Source organism: Cervus elaphus, chromosome 19 (genome assembly GCF_910594005.1).
Source record: "Cervus elaphus chromosome 19, mCerEla1.1, whole genome shotgun sequence".
Lineage (NCBI taxonomy): Eukaryota > Metazoa > Chordata > Mammalia > Artiodactyla > Cervidae > Cervus > Cervus elaphus.
Window position 1 is genome coordinate 27,479,881 of NC_057833.1, and position 16,866 is coordinate 27,496,746.

General features: G+C 37.0%; 1 protein-coding gene across 8 annotated transcripts in view; it reads left to right on the top strand.

The window, feature by feature from the left end:
• The window catches only part of NAALADL2 (N-acetylated alpha-linked acidic dipeptidase like 2), a 1,495,786-nt gene that overhangs the window by 414,202 nt on the left and 1,064,718 nt on the right, over window positions 1-16,866 (top strand). The window lies entirely within an intron of this gene.

Genomic DNA, 16,866 nt, shown 5'->3' on the forward strand with positions numbered 1-16,866 from the left:
GGCTTGACCAGGCTAGTGTGGCTAGCCTTGTTGATTGAAACAAATACAAGTTGCATCACACTTTCTACTTTTTTGAGTGAGAAAGTTTCTTTAAAAAAAAAAAATGTGCAGAAGGCATATTTGTTGCCATGATTTCTAGTAGTCTACTCTTGTTAATTATTTACCACCTTTACTAGTGACATTTTGATCAAGGTCTTTATAAAGAAGTCTCCTTGATAATGATATTTTTATTTCCTTAAATATGTTCTTGTGAAGCTTACCAACAAGAGAATACTCAAACCCCTGTTTTCCTTTAAGTGTATGTAACCAAAAACATAACTACATCTGTGAAATGTAACACATCTGAGGATAACAAGACCATCATAGACATGCTTGGTTATAAATATCTATCACCCATTTTTATAGAGTTAAATAATCTTCCAGAATACCTGTTTTTTTTTTTTTTTCTGTATTTTCATTAATCCTTTCTCTACTTACTTTGCTTAAAAAAATCCCAGAATTGTATCTCTATTTCTGTGTATTTTGTAAAAAAAAAAGAAAAATTGAAACACTGTGTAAAATGCTATTAAAAAGTACTTTTAATGTAAAGAGTAATTTTAAAAGTTATTTATTGCTTTCTATTGAAGAAAAGCAGCAAGGTAAAAGAATCATTCAGTATAACTCTATGAAATAATTTGTGTTTTATGGATAAAATGTACGTGATTATAACATATGCCTTATCTGTTTCTGTAATGTTTTCCATGGGAAAGTATATAGGAAGCATCTAGGTTGTTTGAGTTGTTCATATAATAATAATTTCGTATCAAATGTGTATGACTGTTTGGCAACCCCCAGGCCCACCATAGCCTGTCTTGTACATCATCTGTGTCTGTGTTTGGGGTTGAAATAAACTGAGGAGTACCCTGGCAGCTTTCCTGTCCCCTCATCATCCCTCTTTGTGTCAGGATCAGGGATAATATTTGCTTCTTATTTTAGAGTCCCAGAATGTGCATAGATTGTCTGTTGTTTTGTGGGGTTTTTTGTCTCTTTTTTTACTGACCCTTTTATATCTGTTGTGAGTCGGGTAATATGTTCCATTTGTGAAGGGTGAATTTCTCTTTCTCCTATATATTGGTTTTTCCAGTTATTTTCAAGATCAATTATTAGCACAAATCAGAAAAGCATGCATAAAATTTAAAGTAAGAGCTATGGTAAATAATTTGAATGTCATGGTTTGAGTTAGAAAACAGTGTGCCTTGATTCATAAAGCTTTTGTAGCTGGGGAATACTTGTGAGATCAGTTCTATCCTGGGGTATTTTCCGTTGTGCACTCTGCTTAAACTTTTCAATAAGGAATGTGTTCTCTTCTGATCTTATCTGAGTTGAAATGCATCCTTGGTAGGTCTACAAATAGTTCAGATCTCTCTTCTTGGAGTGTTGAAATGCTTCCATTCTAGACATATTTGCCTTAAGATTATTCAGTGAACCTATTAATCAGTGAGAATTAATGAGAAACAAGGTGCTTCATTAGTTTGAAATTACTTCTGGATCTTGTTTTAATTATAAAGGAAAACACAGTGAGAATAATTTTTGCCTTTATTTGTATGTGTGAAGGTAAGAGATTTTGCTAAGGTTGTCTAATAACAAACCAAGATATATCCAGGAGTCTTTATTTATGGATTGCTCTAACAGTATTCTATTTTCTGTGCCATAATCAGTCTTATATCTGAGCTTGAGTTTTAAAATTATCAAAGTAAATGAAAAATGCATTTTGAAATGTTGTTAAATTTTTCTTTTGACTTAATAGCATTTATAGAGATTCTGAAGTTCTCTAAAATAATACTGCTTATAATCAGCTCTGCTCACAAATAAGTATTCTTTAACAGAAATGACTATATTCAGATGTTTTGTACATTTAGCCTATAGATGATTTAAATGTTTTGGCTATGAAGATAGTAAGTACTTAATAAATGATAGATTATCATTAGAACTCCATCGTATGTTTTGAATAATGGTTTTCTAAGGCCATTGTATGTATCTAGATTATCTAGACTCACTGGGCCATCTCTAGTTACAACTTGAAGGGCTAGCCATAGACACTGTCAAAGATTATTCATTTTAGCACTATATCCTGTAGGCCTCTGACCATTATTATACCCAAGTTGCTGGTAGATTATGTCCTGATTAAGAGCCCATAAGCTATCAACATTTAATGTTTCCAATGATATTGGGAATCTATCTTTTCCTGAAGGTGAGTGAAATCTTTCCAAAGTTATCTTTGGCTTAATGTGAACAGATTTCAATTATCTTTTCTAACCTAAGAAGCAATCTCTCCCTTTTAGCCTCAGTGATAAAGTTAACTCAACAGACAATTATGTAAAACCTTCATACATGAAGGTCCATATATTCTCTGGATTCATAAAATAGAATTATCTTGGGTAGAAGAGAATACTAAAAAATGTTTTCTAATTTTTGAAAATAAAATAAAATGTACAAATAATATGGCATCAGGAATAGGGATGAGTGCGTTTTTTCATTGTTATTTGCTAAGGAAAGGAAGCAGCATTTCCTTACATAATATCTGTAAGCACATGTACCACTGAGTGGCAAATTGTCAGTCTGTGACAGTAGTGAATGGCCATGGCTGAGATGACAGGATGGTGGCAACTCCCTTCTTGGCAGGGAGTTATTTGGAAATTGACTTAGGATAAGGTTTCTCTACAATCCTGGAGACCCAGGTTCGATTCCCAGGTCTGGAAGATCCTGGGGAGATGGGAATGGCTACCCACTCCAGTATTCGTGGCTGGAGAATTCCATAGACAGAAGATCCTGGAGGGCTACAGTCCCTGAGGGTCACAAAGAGTCAGACACAACTAAGCTACTAACACGCACACACACAAGATTTCTCCAAAGGGTATCCTTGAGCATGTAAGGGACCCTAACCTAGTCTCTCTCAGGAAGGACAGGTATTTTCTGCTTCTCCCAGGTGTCTCATTAACAGGCAAGGCAGACCCTAGTCAGAATTGTTTAAAAAAAAGTAGGTGGGGGGAATAATCTCTCAAGGCTCAGCTGTGTTCCTCATCTGCGGACTCCCTCCTACCTCAGGAATTCAGCCCCATGAGCTCTTGTTTTTCTTCTCCTCTTCCTTGGTCAAACAGGTCCAGGGCCACCTGCCTTTTTGTAAAGGATTGTTGTTTAGTCATTCAGTCGTGTCCAACTCTTTTGCAACTCCTTGGACTGTATGTGGCCTGCCAGGCTCCTCTATCCATTGGATTCTCAGCAAGAATACTGGAGTGGGTTGCCATTTCCTTCTCCAGGGGATCTTCCCAACCCAGGGATGGAACCCATGTCTGCTGCATTGTCAGGCAGATTCTTCACCACTGAGCTACCAGGGAAGCCATTTGTAAAGGATATGATTTATCCTTGGAACTATTTTAATAACAGGAATCTCTTGAGTTCAGTGCCAGAACAATCTTGTGAGAGGGGATCTCTTTGAGTGGAGTTTCCTCTGAGCTACTTAACACACCCTCTGCTCTCAAACTGCCTGCTTATCAGCTCCTTGGATGTTTTTGAACACCCTCTAATTAAAGTCCTTTTTCTTACCTCAGTTCTTTGTTCTCTAGGTTTCAGTTCAGTTCAGTTCAGTTCAGTCACTCAGTCTTGTCCAACTCTATGTGACCCCATGAATCGCAGCACGCCAGGTCTCCCTGTCCATCACCAACTCCCGGAGTTTACTCAAACTCATGTCCATAGAGTCGGTGATGCCATCCAACCATCTCATCCTCTGTCGTCCCCTGCTCCTCCTGTCCCCAATCCCTCCCAGCATCAGGGTCTTTTCCAATGAGTCAACTCTTCGCATCAGGTGGCCAAAGTACTCTAGGTTTAGGAACACCCTATTCTAAAGACTACAAAAGACTAGAACTCTGTGGGAAAGACGTTTCTAAGTTCAGAAGTTTGGCTAGACCCTTTCAAATGCAAGGCCAGTTTTAGGTTGCTGTCAGCAGAGAGGAGAGCTCTTCTCCAACCCTCTGAGGGAGAATCTGGCTGTCAGAACCAGGGTAAAGAAATCTGTAGAAGATTAACATTTTCAAGGTAGAGAGAGAGTATAGAGGACCTTAAGTCCAATATTTTTACTTTGTAGAGGAACGGAGATCCTTTGAAGATACAAAAATTGTCCTTAGTTCCTCAGAAGCAGTTGCCAGAACCCAAGTCTCCACCCTAGCTGCCTAAATCCTATAATTTGATGGAGGGATTTGGCACATTGTTTTCCAGGAGTATTTACTTTTTAAAGAAGGAAATTTAGGCTTAAAAATGCTTTCCATATTGACATATTTTAGCCTGTGTGGTATGACCTGTAAATCACTATCCAGTGTTCAGCCTGACTTTTAAATGACTGGTCCATCCAGGCATACAAGCTTGGGTATTCTCTTGACTACATAAAAGTTACTTAGGCTCTTGAGACATATATTAACGTTCATCCCAAGGAGGAATTAGCTTGAAATTCCATCAGTTCACTTCAGTTCAGTCGCTCAGTCGTGTCTGACTCTTTGCAACCCCATGAATTGCAGCACTCCAGGCCTCCCTGTCCATCACAAACTCCCGGAGTTTACTCAGACTCATGCCCATAAAGTTGGTGATGCCATCCAGCCATCTCATCCTCTGTCATCCCCTTCTCCTCCTGCCCCCAATCCCTCCCAGCATCAGGGTCTTTTCCAATGAGTCAACTCTTCACATGAGGTGGCCAAAGTATTGGAGTTTCAGCTTCAGCATCAGTCCTTCCAATGAAATTCCATAGGCACATGCAAAAAATGTTTCTCCATGTTTCAGCCATTTCTTTAGAAATTATACTTTTTCTGTCTGGCTAGTATAAGGAAAAAATCCAGGTGGGAAGATGCCTTAATGTCTGAACTTCTGTCTGTGTTTCTAAGTTGCAGCCGAAGGGCAGCAGTACTGTATACCCCAACCAGTTAGACTGGTTTGGTGTGTCTGTTTACTCTCTATGGTGGGAAAAGTATCTCACATTCATCATCATAAACCATGCCTGTGAGTGCTTTGAAATCTTTGTAAAACTCCAAAGAGAACTCACTAGTTTGTGAATCTTCCTTCCCACCCACTTGAATTTTAATAGCATTTTCAGTTATGACAAATGCATAGAGCTCTTGTTTAACCATTTGCATTCCTGGAGGAAGCTTTCAGTTGCTCTGAGTAAGAGGTTGGTAGACTTGAGACACTTTGGAATTGAAATTTAGATATTGAGGCCACAGGACATTTTGGAGTTGAAACTTCCAGAAGTTCTACTGGAGAGGCCTTGTAATCTAAGGACAAAATCTTGAGGAAATAAAATTGTAGAGAATGTGAAAGCATGAAATTCCAGGTGAGTCTGACCACAAAGTATGTAGGCAAAAATGCATGGCTTGGGGACTTTTCAGAAGTGCAAGGCAAAGAACCCTTGGAACAGGCAAATAAAATTAGAATATGAACTCCGAAGTCAGACATAAGAAATAGTTAAGGAAGTTAATGAGCTTCCTTGGTGGCTCAGTAGTAAACAATCTATCTGCCTGTCAATGCAGGGGATGTGGGTTCGATATCTGGGTCTGGAAGATCCCCGGTAGAAGGGAATGGCAACGCAATCCCAAATTCTTACCTGAGAAATTCCATGGACAGTGGAGACTGGCAGGCTAAAGTCCATGGGGTCTTAAAGAGTTGGGCATGACTTAGTGACTAAAGAACAAGGAAATTAACATAACTGCACTGAGCAGCTCTTTTTTCTTGTCTTTCTAAGTGGAAATAGGATCTTTACCTTCTTAGAAATAAAAGAGCAAGTGACATATTTGAATGAAAGGTAACAAAAGCAGTTAATAATGTAGAACTCAATTAAGACCTGCTATTGGGGAAAAACCAATGCTCAGACACTCTGAAATTTAGTTTGTTCTTAGACTGAAATGATCTGAAATACAAAGTTTAATCCTTTTGATTTAAATGATATTTTATGGCACTGAAATTGATTTAAAGGGAAACATTTTAAGTTTCTATTAAAGTTACTGTAAAACCTTCTTGAAGAAACGGTGATACATACCTACAGGATGACTTGATTACTTAAGCATTATTATTAATAATGCAATTAAAATATGTTCCATATATTTAAAAGGCTGGAGCTGTTTTTGAATCTACTTTCTTTTTCTTAAAGAAATGAAACTAAGCGTGAAGTAATAATCTGATGATTATACATGTATAAACACCATGTAATTATTCCATTCTATGCCTATTCTCTAGATTTTGGAAAGAGTTTAGACAAATTTAGCTAATTGAGTAGTATAGTAAGCCAAATTTCTTTGTATCACAGCTTTTTTGGGGGGAGGGTTATTGACCAAGCATGTACTTGACATTATTGGAGTGTATTACACTTGATACATCAGTGAGGGAAAAATGAGATGCTGATAAGATTGCAAATAAAATGTGATTAGTTTCAAAACACATAAAAGGGCATTGAACTTCAGCTGATCCTTTGAGCTTCTAAACTCTTCAGGAAGAGTATGGGTAAATAGTTTTATTTAACAGGGCTATTTTGTTATTCTATTGATAGATATGTTTAACCATCTCCACAGTTGAACACTTTGGAAGGCACATTTATAAATGCTGTTATATTTATGCTGAAAATTTATACTGAAATTCACCTGTCCTCTTTAAATCTCTGATCAATGTAATGCAAGTTGTATATTGTGCACTAAAAAATTGAGTGTGAGGTAGAGGATTGGTGTAAAATCTTGTCTACTAAAAGAGCTTGAAAGAGAATTGTTTTGAAAACTATTGAATTTCATACAATTCATATAAACATGCAAAAGATGTACATGAACACCTATTAAACAACATGATCAACTTTGCCATGTGACTTCAGACCTTGGTGAATGATTCACTTCAATGGTTGTTTATAATTTTGAAATCATTTCATCTCAGTGATTCTTTCGGTTTCTCAAAAGTGAGTTCCTTTGCAAACAGGGCATGAGAAGCAGAGAGGATTGCAGGGTCGCTGTGCTTCGTTTTCCTCTTTGTGTACGGACCTTTAATACAGTCACAGACAAGTCATGTGTGTCCTTGTGCTTAGTCGCTCATTCGTGTCTGACCCTTTGCGACCCCATGGACTGTAGCCCACCAGGCTCCTCTGTCCGTGGGGATTCTCCAGGCAGGAATGCTGGAGTGGGTTGCCATTCCCTTCTTCAGAGCCTATGTTCTCTTAAACTATTGATAAAGCTTGAACAAATTTTCATCACATCCACATTTCTTGGTGGTAGGTTTTGGAGATCAAGAATTATACTTTGCCACAAAAAGAGGAAGTTGCTTCCTGTCTTGCCAATTCATGGTATCGCTATAACCACAGACACATATCTGGGAATTTGTAGAGAAATCTAGGAATTTAAAGACAGTTTCACAGATCTAATGTGAACTGATTCTGGCCAGAATGAGTGGCAGAAGAAATAAACTTTTTCCTGGCAAAACGAACAGAGACAATCATAGAGTTTTATCTATCCATGTATTTACTTGCTTTGTGCCGGACCTGCCGGCAAAACGAACAGGTAGAGGACGCAATCACCAGAGCACCTGAGAAATGAAAGACTCGGAAAGATGGGGTTGAGAGGGACAGAGTCAGCTTGTGACTGATTCCGACGACTTTATTGAGGGGTAACATACATATATATGCTAACAGAACTCACCAAATTTTAGATCAAAGACATGCATACGTGCAGAACTGCAGACACTAGTTTTAGCTCAGGAGTTTTATCTCAACTCTAACAGAGCATGGCACCAGCGTCTTACAATCAGTTAAAGACTACCTAGACATAAACCATTCACAGGAGCCCCATAATCTTATCAGAGTCAGGAAAATGGGCAAATGGTGGCTACAGCAATTTCCTTGAGGGAGGTGAGAAAGGCCAATTTGCACTTTAATAAATCAGGGGTGGCGGGACAGAGAGGGACCTCTTAGATCTCTCTCAGGGCCGAGAAGGGGCCTGAGCAGTCAGGCCGGCTCCCCGCAGCTTTGGTTTTCACTCTTACTGAAAACAAAAAAGATTTTCCAAAAATTACTACGGTGAACCGTTAAACATCATGGGTTTGAACTGCACAGGTCCACTTATACATGGATTTTTTTCACTAAATGCCTACTACAGTACTACATAATCTGATGTTGGAACTGAATTTGGAACCACATGCTAGAGGACAGGAGGGCCCAGACTATGAAAATAGGCTACAAATAAGTAAATATAATTCAAAATGGGATTAACATAATTTGTGAAAATTTGTGTATAAAGTATATGCCAAAACATTCTAAACAGCTACTGAACAAGTCACAGGTTTTCCTTCAGGCTTCCTAGCAGCCAAAAGAAAATAAGAAATTGGTTTTAAGAGTTATGGTGTTCAAATCACATAAAAATGTAGCATTATTCAACAGAGGCCTAATTTTCTTGATTAGACATAATGATAGAAAGAAAACAAAATAATTTCTACAGGAGAAAGAAGACAGGTTAAACTAGAAGAAAGAGTTTTTATTAGGCAATACTGATGATAGACTATTTTTCTGGGCTCCAAAATCACTGTAGATGGTGATTGCAGCCATGAAATTAAAAGACGCTTAATTCCTTGGAAAGAAAGTTGTGACCAACCTAGACAGCATATTGAAAAGCAGAGACACTACTTTGTCAACAAAGGTCTGTCTAGTCAAGGCTATGGTTTTTCCAGTGGTCATGTATGGATGTGAGAGTTGGACTATAAAGAAAGCTGAGCACTGAAGAATTGATGCTTTTGAACTGTGGTGTTGGAGAAGGCTCTTGAGAGTCCCTTGGTCTGCAAGGAGTCCATCCTAAAGATCAGTCCTGGGTGTTCATTGGAAGGACTGATGTTGAAGCTGAAACTCCAATACTTTGGCCACCTGATGTGGAGAGCTGACTCATTGGAAAAGACCCTGATGCTGGGAAAGATAGAGGGTAGGAGGAGAAGGGGATGACAGAGGATGAGATGGTTGGATGACATGGACACAATGGACGTGGGTTTGGGTGGACTCCGTGAGTTGGTGATGGACAGGGAGGCCTGGTGTGCTGCAGTTCATGGGATCGCAAAGAGTCAGACACAACTGATCAACTGAACAGAACTGAACTGATGATAGAGTTTAAAAAACATAAAGAAAATAGTATTAACTAATCTCAGAATCTTGACATGGATGATTTTCTTTGAACTCCTATCAGATGTTTGTGAGAAAAAAAATTACGCAGAAAAAAATATCAAACATATAATAAATCTGAGAATAAAAAGAAAGGAAAAAAGCAAAAGAACATTTAAGAAATATAGACTTTATAAAATTAAGTTGAAATAATTTACACACCTAAAATTTCAGATTATAAAATTAGATCATTTTGAAAATTAGGCTACTATATATATTTTATAAGTGCATGGTCTTATGGAAGTGTCTCTCCTGGAGTGGATTTTATGTGGGTGTTATGTGTTCATGTTGGTTAATGAAAGGTTTAGTACAGTCACTGTAACAGATTTGGCATTGGAGCTGTGGGTGGCAGATAGAGCAGGGATAGAAATTAAGAAGAAAGAACAACATGTTGATATTGATAATATTCATGGTGCATTATAAACCTACTTTAAAAACTTCGATATGTAAACTTCAGGTACAGTGAGGTAATAAAGTTGCTTTGAGTTTCTCTCTTCCATATAGGTAAAATAGTAATTTGAGGATTAAATGAAGAAAATTTAATAAACTAGTAATGTTTTTCATTCTTGAATCTGAGTTCTTTTCATAGTTTTATGTTCATGCTTAATCTTTTAAAAAAATGTTCTTTTCAGTTTATCATTTGACTTTTATAGATGTCTTTTAGGCATCATCTTTCTTTCTAGACTATAAAACTTATAATATTGTTTATATTTTTAGGGATTTGTAAATTCCTGAGTTATGTTTATTAAAATACTTTTATATAACAATATAATTCACAATAATGTTGATTAATAAGAGGTTCTGGAAAGGATATCTTCACATGAATTTTTCATTTTCACAAGTTGATTAGTTAGTAAATAATTCATTTTCATACTACATATAAAACAAAAATCCTAATACTCATTAGGTACTAAATTCAAGTGGAAATTTACTAAGCTTATTTGAATCTCAAAATAATTTTGGCCTTCCCTCTTCCTCTCCTCCCCTCCAACAAATATACTAAGCTGATTCCCAATAAGACTTCTGCCTATTGGTAATGTCTGCTGAACTTTCTACAGTTTGTTCCTTCTTGTCATTGAATCATCAGGTTAAATATCATCTCAGTGATAACTTCTGTAGCCTCACAAACTAAAGTAGCCCGTCTCTGTCTTAATCTCTGATTTTAAATAAGATTTAAGTAAGATTTTAAATCTTACAAGGAGCCATTTTTTTTTAGTGGGGAGGGTGTATTTCTTTATTGCCTAAAGAAAGAAAGAAAGTGAAGTCACTCAGTTGTGTCCAACTCTTTGCAACCCCATGGACTGTAGCCCACCAGGCTCCTCCATCCATGGAGTTTTCCAGGCGAGAGTACTGGAGTGGATTGCCATTTACTTCTCCAGGGGATCTTCCTGACCCAAGGATCAAACCCAGGTCTCCTGCATTGTAGGCATATGCTTTACCATCTGAGCCACCAGGGAAGCACTTCCCTGCAATAAAATGTACCCTCTTTGGTGGCTGTATCTTTAGCTTAGAACCATGGCTAACATGTACTATATTTTTCAACAAGTAAAAGATTCATGTGCTCAGAAAAAGCAACCATAAATGCAAAATATTTTTGTCTAGCCAATTTGTATTTGTTCTAACATTAAAATTAGTTAAGCATAAAGTAGCAACATTAGCAGGATAAATACAAAGCAGGATAAACAAGAAGACTTAACCAAAAAAAAAAAGAAAGAAAGAAAAAGGGACAAAAACATGTTAAAATTGAAAGATACCTTTATTCCAGAATGTTAGTTGACACAGAGTTTATTCTAGGATATGGGGAGCAGAGTATTGTTCATTTTCATTTCCTCTGATTCTTCCTCTGATTCTTAAAGTGAGTTTGGTTGAGTTTACTGAGATGAGCTCTCAGAGAGTCCAAGTATGAAAAACTATGGTGATGATAGTGATCATGTATGAAAACATTTAAATGTATACCATGTGCCAGGGACTGTTTCACGTGCTCAACATTTATGATTTTATTGACTCTTCACAACCATTCAGTGAGGAGTATATACTCAACAAATAAAAATATAAATATATATTTAAAAATATAAATATGCATTTACCTCCTGCTTTATTTCTAATTCATCTTCATCATTGTCCTCCATCTCATAGTGATGGAGAGCTGAGTTCATGTGATAATGATGGGATTTGATTTAAAAAATGTGAAAGCTACTTGAGGTTAAATTGGTGTTTGCTCGTACTAAATGCTGAAGAAGGAAAAGATTGTAAAAACTGGGTTTCTGGCCTAGGTGACAGAGAGAGTAGTATTGTTAACTGATTTAGGGAGTGGAGGATGGGGAATAGTTTAGTGGAGGTAAAATATGAGACTACGTTAACCAAAGATAATTTTATACCATAAGTTTAATTGATGAAAATGTCCAGGACTTAAACTGTAAAAATGAGACTAGGCATTGAGGAAGAGAACTAAGATTGGAGTAAGACGTTGGAAATTATTAAAACTTAGGTCATAGGTGACATTTTGGATAGGTGATATTGTACAAAGATGAGAGTTTAAGTAAAAAGACAGATCATAGATTCTAGCAAACACTGAAGTCCAAATCCAAGTAGAAATGAAAGAAACTGACATGGGGTCATAGGAGAGAGAGACAATAAAGATGACGGAATTTGGGGAAAAATGCACAGTGGGGGAGGTGTGGTTTCTGCATGGAATAGTCAAGTAGCTAGGATTTGGTGATTCAAGCCTGGAATTAAGGTGAAACTTGAGGAAGAAACAATTTGAAAATGATCAGGAATGACATGAAAGGAGGAGGCAAAATTATAAACCATAAAAGCCTAAAATAGCAGAAGTTCAGTAGTTATACCCTGGGAAATAGCCATTGTTCAGGAGTTAGAGGAAGAAGAGTGAACAAAGACAGCAGTCTACATTACAACACTTCTGTGAGGTAGATGTAGCTTTCAGTTTTTGCATGTGAGGAAATACTACCAGTGATGGAGAGGATGAAGGTGTTAAAATAGAAGTATGTCTGATGAAGATGGGGATTTGAATCATTAGAACAACTTTAAAGAACAGGAGAGCAGCTTTCTATAAGGAATTAAGGGTGAGGGTAATGGCAGATTCCCTGGCTTACAGAGAAGACTGGGCGATGGAAGTCATGCCAGTGGCCTGGATCTTTGAGTAAGGGATGAGTTCTCCCAGCCGAGAGTGAGGGTGGAGCTGGGTGTGTGGTGTTGACTCCATGGAAGATAAATAAAAGGGTTGGCTAGAAGCAGCTTCAGCAAAGTTAGACATGAGATAGTGTTGGTGAATGTGGGAAAGCAACAGGGAAAAAAATGCAGGCTGATTATTAAGCAAGTTTTCACAGAGACATGAGTGAGTTTCCATGAGAGTGAGTGTGTGCGTTTTATTGGCTTGTCTACAGATTTAGCTAGAGATTGCTATTCTGGAATAACGTCATTTAGCACACCCAATAAGTCTACCCCAGCTAGTTTTCTTCAGATTGCATGCTGCTGCACTAGGCAGAACTAGAAGAGAGAGCACATTTCACTGCAAATCCATCCAACTTTTGAAAAGCAATGAAACACCCAGGCTTGACTGCAAATCAGCTTTAATAATGGAATAGTGGTATCTTCTTATCTACATAATATTTGCAATGCATGTGTGTGTGTGTGTGTGTGTGTGTGTGGTCAGTCACTCAGTCATGTCCAACGTTTCGCGACACCCTGGACTGTAGCCTGCCATGTTCTTCTGGCCATGTGATTTTCCTGGCAAGAATACTGGCTTGGGTTGCCATTTCCTCCTCCAGGAGATCTCCCCAACCCAGGGATTGAACCCACATCTCCTGTGGCTCCTGCATTGACAGGTGGATACTTTCCACTGAGCCACCTGGGAAGCAACATTTGCAAAGCACCCGTATATACCACTGGTCATATAGTAAGAAGTGAGGCATATATGGGACTTTGGAATGAGGGGAACACACTTCCACTTAACTTTGAAGAAAGCAAAAGGAGGTTGAGATCAATATTTATTCACTCAAAGATTTCAAGACTCTTGGGTAATTAGTAATTCACATCAGTGTTTGTATGATTATGTTATTATCATCATTAATAATAACTAAAAGAATAACATAATTGGATATTTAATAAATATCAGGAAGAAGCAAAGCTAGAATCTAAATCTAGGACATATATGACTCAATTGCTTCCTTACTGCTGCCTTTCCCAGGAGTAAGTACTGTTTTAAATAGAGCTACTTAAAAAAAAAAAAAAAAAAGGGCTAAGGAGAGTTTTCAAATATTCACTGTTTATATCCATATGCAAAAATTTTTTGTTACTGAAATTAACTGTTAATTTTTTTTTACTGAAGAGTCCATTCTATAGCTGATACATCTTCTATAGATAGCATATTTTACAAGAAATCACATAACATCATGTCTACCCATGTGTTTTCTGTTTGGGTACATCATGATTCCTCTTGTCCTAACTACCCTCATATCCTTTTGATATTTCCATCATGCCTACATTCCTGGCACTTTTATTGAAGGTGATAAAACTCTGAAGAAGTTGTTTGAGGTAAACGGATTCTACTAAATTCAAGAATGTTTTGACCATTAACCTTCAGTTTGAAGTCTTAGGTGATCACAAACTAGTATAAAAGAATATAGACCTAACTACAAAATATACCTTAAAGAGGTTTTTAAGCAGTTGATGCTTTGCTGATGTAGGGAATATTTCCTCTTCAGTGTTTCTAACTTAACAAATTACATGTAAGAGCCATAAACTCTTTTATATTATCTATAAACATAATAAAAAATGTTACACCACATAAGTTTGACTTAGTCAATAATTCTAGGCCTAGCCTTAGGGTTTGAAGAGAAAATTATTCCTGTTACACATTTTAATTATGCTATAAACTTTGGGAAATAGCTATTGATCTTCAGCATCTGGTATCAGAAAGTTGTTTCTTGTTCTGTAGCCAGTGAAAGAATGCCATACAGACTAAAAATGAAGAATTTCAGGGAAATCAAAGGTACAGTAAAGGATATATTTTGATTATATGTGAGTAACTTAAAAGCTAAGGTTATCTTCTCTAAACATCTTTCTGTTGGAAACTTTTTCACAATTGAGTTAAGGAATATATCACATTACTTATTTAAGAAAAAGCTCTTCACTAGTGCTATTCTTGGTAATCTCTAACATTTTAATTCAGAAATAGGAGGGCCTCCTCAGGTAAAAAGAAAAAAAAGTTTAAGCTTAGCACATTTAAGTTTCTCCAAAACTTATATAGAGTATTGAACATTGTGATTATCATTTTATAAGTAATTATTGCACATTTTAAGATCACCAACAGTAAAATGGGTAAAAACCATCCATTCTATTAAAATTAAAGAGATATCTAACAACTATGATGATGATGATGAAGAAGGAGAGGAGGAGGACAGGGAGGGAGAGGAGAGGGAGGGGAGAAGGAGAGACTAGTTACTGTGTGTTGAACTTTTATTCAACATTGGGCGTTGGAAACACTTTACTTGTGTGGCCAGATTGAAGCCTACATCCACCAGGTGAGACTGGGTTCCCATTTTACAGAAGGCTCAGCCAAGTTAAGTAATTCTGTCAGTAGCCAAGTGGTAGAGTTGGGATTCAAACTCAGGTCTCTCTGACTCATGAAATAATATAGATTCCTTTAGCTGCCATTTTTAGCAAGTTGAAAATTCTTGCATGTTTAGAGCATTTAAAGTAGGTCTATGTTTAAGTTTAAACATATCAAATTTAGTATTATGATTTATTCATCTAACAGCGATTTGTTAGGGAGGTTTAAGAGGAAGAGGATATATATATGTGTATATATATATATATATGGCTGACTCCTGTTAACATATGGCAGAAACCAACACAATGTTGTAAAATATTTGTTTTATAAATAAAGTTTTATAGTTTTATAAAAACTATAGTTTTTTATAAAACTATATAGTTATAGTTTTTATAAACTATATAGTTTTTATATAGTTTTATAAATCTATAGTTATATAAATCTATATAGTTTTATAAATCTAAAACTAAAAATATAAAATATAAAGCAACAACTCAAATTATAACTCTTGAATATAATACACAAGTCTGTATTTATGAAAAAAAGTGCTATTTTTCCAACTATTCTTCAATTTGGGGACTGTCATCCAGCTTTCATTGAAACTTTTTCACATATTAAGGATACATGCATGTGCATGCTCCGTTGTTTCAGCTATGTCTGACTCTTTGCAACCCTATGTTCTGTAACTTGCCAGACTCCTCCCACCAGGCTCCTCTGTCCATGGGATTCTCCAGGCAAGAATACTGGAGTGGATTGCCATGCCCTCCTCCAGGGCATCTTCCCAATCCAGGGATCAAACATGAGGCTCCTGAAATGCAGGTAGATTCTTTACCACTGAGCAACTGGGGAAGACCCATATTAAGGGTATAATCTGATAAATATAGATAATAAGCAGTGAATTTTTAGCCATGGAAGGTATAAGCAAAATTTCCAAAACTGGATTTATTTTTTCTTTTAATTTTAGACTTTGAAGGTGCAAAGTCTAATGACAGGTGCAAAGCATTTCATCCACTTTATAACTTTCTCCAAGGATATGTATTTATTATATATGTAGCTCAATCAGTAAAGAATCTGTCTGCAATGTAAGTGACCTGGGTTCAATTCCTAGATCAGTAATATCCCCTGGAGAAGGAATTGGCAATCCACTCCAATATTCTTGCCTGGGAAATCCCATGGATAGAGGAACCTGGCAGGCTACAATTCATGGGGTCACAAGAGTTGGACATGACTTAGTGACTAAGCCATCAAGGTGCTTAGCCAGTTTAGTGTCTTTGAACAATCACTAAATCATGGGATTTAGGCATTTTGTAATAGTTCATATTTTAAAAAGAAGATATATGTGAGGCTCTGTGACAACCTAGAGGGGTGGAATAGGGTGGGAGGTGGGAGAGAGCTTCAAGAGGGAGGAAAAATATGTATACCTATGGCTGATTCATATTGATGTATGGCAGAAACCAACACAGTATTGTAAAGCAACTATCCGCCAATGAAAAATAAACAAATTAAAAAAAGAAGATACACAGATGTACAGAACAGACTTTTGGACTCTGTGGGAGAAGGCGAGGGTGGGATGTTTCGAGAGAACAGCATCGAAACATGTATATTATCTAGGGTGAAAGAGATCACCAGCCCAGGTTGGATGCATCAGACAAGTGCTTGGGCCTGGTGCACTGGGAAGACCCAAAAGGATCGGGTAGAGAGGGAGGTGGGAGGGGGGATCGGGTTGGGGAGTACATGTAAATCCATGGCTGATTCATGTCAATGTATGACAAAAACCACTACAATATTGTAAAGTAATTAGCCTCCAACTAATAAAAATAAATGAAAAAAAAAAAGAAGATATAGGAAGGCTACTATATGCAAGGTACTGATCCTAGGAATTTTTTTCTCCTCACAACAATGTCTAGAGCTATTTTTAGCTTTGTGCCTATTTGCCAGATTGCCAGTGAGCCTATGTACACATCAAAGATGTTAACCACAGTTGAGGTGAGTTGCTTTTTGTGGAAAGCATCAGATTTTCTTCAGAAATTTGCTCTTAACCTGAGAACAGAATATCATTGCCTCTTGATTTCAGTCTCACCTACTGGTACTTAATATGCCAAGT